We start from the raw sequence: 4,214 nt of genomic DNA on the forward strand, positions 1-4,214 counted from the left end.
AAGGGAGGGAGAAGGGGAGAGAGAGTAGTGTGGGACAAGGAGAGAGAGAGAGAGAGAGAGAGAGAGGGAAGAGGGTGGAAAAAGGAGAGAAGGGAGGGTGGGAGAGAAAAAGGGAGGGTGGGAGAGCAAAAGGGAGGGTGGGAGAGATGAGAGAGAGGGAGGGTGGGAGAGAGAAAAAGAGAGAGGGAGGGTGGAAGAGAGAGACGGTGGGAGAGTGAAAGGGAGGGAAGAGGATGGGAGAAGGAGAGAGAGGGTAGTGTGGGACAAGGAGAGAGAGAGGGAAGAGGGTGGGAGAAGGGGAGAAGGGAGGGTGGGAGAGCAAAAAGGAGGGTGGGAGAATGAGAGAGAGGGAGGGTGGGAGAGAGAAAGGGAGAGAAAGGGAGAGAGGGAGAGAGGGAGAGGGAGGGTGGGAGAGTGAAAGGGAGGGAAGAGGATGGGAGAAGAAGAGAGAGGGTAGTGTGGGACAAGGAGAGAGAGAGAGAGAGAGAGGGAAGAGGGTGGGAGAAGGAGAGAAGGGAGGGTGGGAGAGAAAAAGGGAGGATGGGAGAGATGAGAGAGAGGGAGGGTGGGAGAGAGAAAGGAAGAGAGAGAGGAAGGGTGGGAGAGATGAGAGAGAAGGAGGGTGGGAGAAGGAGAGAGGGAAAGGAGAAAGAGGGAGGGTGAGAGAGTGAAAGGGAGGGAAGAGGGTGGGAGAAGGAGAGAGAGGGAGGGTGGGAGAGAGGGAGAGGGAGTGTGAGAGAAGGAGAGAGAGAAAGGGAAGAGGGTGGAGAGGAGAGAGAGGGAAGGTGGGCTGGGCTGGGCTGGGCGGTGGTGGGAGGAGATGGTGGTGGCAATAGTTAGAGAGAGATAGTTCAAGTAGAGAGAGAAAACAACCAAGAAAAGGTCCCTCCACCAAGCTCTCTCAAAAATCACACTCTTGGCCATGAACCCCTCCTATGAATCCTTCATCGATGAGGATCTTCCTAAGTAAAATCAACAAAAATGGTATGCTAGCATCCATGGGCAAGGGAAAATGTAGGTGTGTGCAATGTATGCAATGGAGGTTAGGGAGAGGATGCAATGGAGTCTGGAGAGAGAACTCATGGGAAAAAAGGCAGGGTACGTGATAAATGAAATTTAAAGTACATTGAGCTACAATATAAACCTATGATTACATGAGATTCTTATCGCTAATAGTGTCATTGGAGCGACAAAATTCTAGTGATACTCCTAATGTCACTAAAACAATATCCGACTCTTTTTTTTGAAAATTTTAGTTTTGCTACGATGTTCATAAGTCTAATCACTAAACCCGAGCCGCTAGATTGTTGTATACCTTGTAGTGAAGGATGAAGGAGGGAGCGTCACAAAAGAGGAGACTTAGGGAAGGGGAGTGGAGATGGAATCCTCCCTCCCCAATCAGTGGGATCACCATATACATAGCTATAGGTGAACTATTTAAACCTTCTCTAATCAAGATTAAAAATTGCTTAACAAGATGCTAATGCTAAGTTTACACCATAGAAAGAATACTAAATGAAGCAAAATAAGCCAAAACCAAGTCTGTCCTCTTCCATTCATAAGGAGGTATTTATATAAAAATAAGCCAAAACCAAGTATCTCCTCTTCCATTCATAAGGGGGTATTTATTCAACAATAATATGGCTAGGTTTTTTCCACTCAATCCTAACCCTAATCACCATGATCCCATATTTCTCTACCCAAATGGTATCAAAAGAGACTCAAATACTATCTAAATGAGACACATTTAAGACATCTACACGTGTAATTCAAATCGGCCTCTAGCCTATAGTACATGGAATCATCATCTGCTTTATGGCAATATGGTTGATGTGTGCGCGTGCGCGCATGTGTGTGTGTGTGTGTGCATGCGTGCATGATAAGGGAGGGCCTTTAATTCAAGTTGATAAATCTATCCCCTTTTTGGGCCTCACTTTTCAAACACATACCCTCCTATGTAAAACCAAAATTCCTTTTTGTTGAACTCTCTCTCTATCTTACATATCCTAGTGTAGTTCATCAATGTCAAATCTTTATTTAAGTTGACAAGAGATCATGAATGTCACTAAGGGAGATTTGGGGAGCTTCTTATATGATGGAAGATAATGACAAAATTTTGGAAAGGGTGATTCTTCCATATGGTAATATGATATGTGGTGGTGTGACAAGTGTGTGTAAGAAGTGAGTAGAGGAGTCCGTGTGTGATGGCAAACAAGGAATGTACGACAAAGGGTACCATTGTAGCTATAGGGTACACACTAAGCATGACTATATTCCATGCCATGGCGGTTAGGAAAGAGGTAATAATGTGATAAGGATGATATTGGCAAGTGAATACAAGCTTCAAGATGTCACTTCCAAGAAAAGCATATATGTATTATGCACAAAATATGCTCGATTTCTTCTAATACATGCCTAGATATCATGCTTGGCCGTATGCAGAAAGGGTGAAGCGGACCCATTCCGTTCAAGAATATATGCGTTGGGACCACCCGAAGACTATAGTCTGAATGGAGCCCCTGGCTATTTAAAGCATGGCGTTCCATTTCTGCAAGTATTGTGTGTCTGTATTTGCTCACTTGTGTGTGCGTGCGTGCGTGTGTGCGCGCGTGCGTGCGTGTGTGTATGGCATCTCGAGTTTTCTTGTCCTCTGAAGCTAGCTTATATAGCCAAGCTGCATTGCACTCCAAACGTCGCCCCACCTGGTGGGTTATCACACCCCTACCCCTCTTGTAGCTTTAATCTTGCCCTTCATTAGACGTTAATTTGATATTACCGATAACCGTGTTAGCGCCGTCGACAATTCTTAACAAGTTGCTGTTCGTCCACAAAGTCGTAAACTCATTCGTAATCGTCTACAGCTTTACTGATCGGCTTGACGCTAATCCTTTTGTGATCCTCGGTTGCATGCCCAGGTCAAAATCAGCGGCATTCTCCTCAAAGCAGGCGATCACCACTGAAGACCCCGCCTTAGGGTTAGCAGCTGATAAGTGCTCTAATCACGATCCCGGATTGGTGATTAAAGGCGGGATTGGTCCTAATTACTTGATGGTAAAGGATGACAGCTGCCCTTGGTGGACACCCGATCCAATGACAGGCATGTGGTCACCGGACGGCCGGGAGCAAGAAGCCCGCCTTAACCTTGTTGACCAGCAGATCTGGCTACGATCAGAAGAAGCGTGAAACCTTATCCTATAGTTTTCCCCTACAATCCTTATCCTTTAGTCTTCCCTACTACATGTGAATCCCCTATAAACTTAATATGTTATGTTAATCCCCTATAAACTTAATATGTTATGTTACATGGATCTTGGTTTATAAACTTAAGTGGCTTCCACAAACGCATATGTTATATTACTTGGATCTTGGTTTATTATTAGATCATATCAAGAATGTTTAGTTTGAAACTTTGTTGCTTTTCGTTTGGAAACTTGTCGAGACACTACCTGCACTTGGGAAAGTTAATACAATTTTGGTGCACACAAGGGTTGAATATGACCAAGAAGAAAGATGGAGATCACATGCAAGGAATGGAGGACAAGACTATACTTTATGAAGGATGACTCATAATAAGTTGGTGATCAAGGAAAATAAAAAATGCATGATCAGCATGACACATAATAAGTTGTGATCAAGGAAAACAAAAAAGACAAAAACTTTTTGTAAAGGTTTGCCTTTGTTAATATTATATATATTTATTTCTCAAAAAAAAGAAATCTATTGAAGAGTTTCGCTTGGAAATTAGCCTTGCGTCAATTTTTGGAATCTGATGTTTATGAAATAGACACATAAACAACACTCAACATACCAAGAAGCGATTCATGATGACATATACATTGAAACAAAACTCAACACACAAAGATGTAATTTATGATGCGTACTTTAAAAATTGAAAGTATGGTGTTTGTTTCCCATAGTTAAACTTAACATACAAAAATGTAATTTTTTAGAAAATGAAAGTATGGTATTTGTTCCCCATAGGGTACAAGGGGGCTATGTTTTTTAAAGTGAAAGTATGATATCTATTCCTCATAGACTAAAAAACTCACCAAGATGGAATTTATAATGCATGTTTAAAGTGAATGTGGGGTGTTTATTCCCCAACATAGGGTACAAGGGGCCCAAGTTTGTTTAAAAATAGAAACTAGCCTAAATTACATGTTTAAAGTGAATGTGGGGTGTTTATTCCCCAACATAGGGTACAAGGGGCCCAA

General features: G+C 42.8%; 1 long non-coding RNA gene across 1 annotated transcript; it reads left to right on the forward strand.

The window, feature by feature from the left end:
• Window positions 1–2,556: 2,556 nt before the first annotated feature.
• Window positions 2,557–3,716, forward strand: LOC147641937 (uncharacterized). The gene is made up of 2 exons (XR_015269323.1): window positions 2,557–2,705; window positions 2,916–3,716. It is a non-coding gene; the product is annotated as an uncharacterized LOC147641937 (long non-coding RNA).
• Window positions 3,717–4,214: the final 498 nt, after the last annotated feature.

This window comes from Cibotium barometz, chromosome 1 (genome assembly GCF_041138505.1).
Source record: "Cibotium barometz isolate CiBa-2024 chromosome 1, ASM4113850v1, whole genome shotgun sequence".
NCBI classification, from domain to species: domain Eukaryota; kingdom Viridiplantae; phylum Streptophyta; class Polypodiopsida; order Cyatheales; family Cibotiaceae; genus Cibotium; species Cibotium barometz.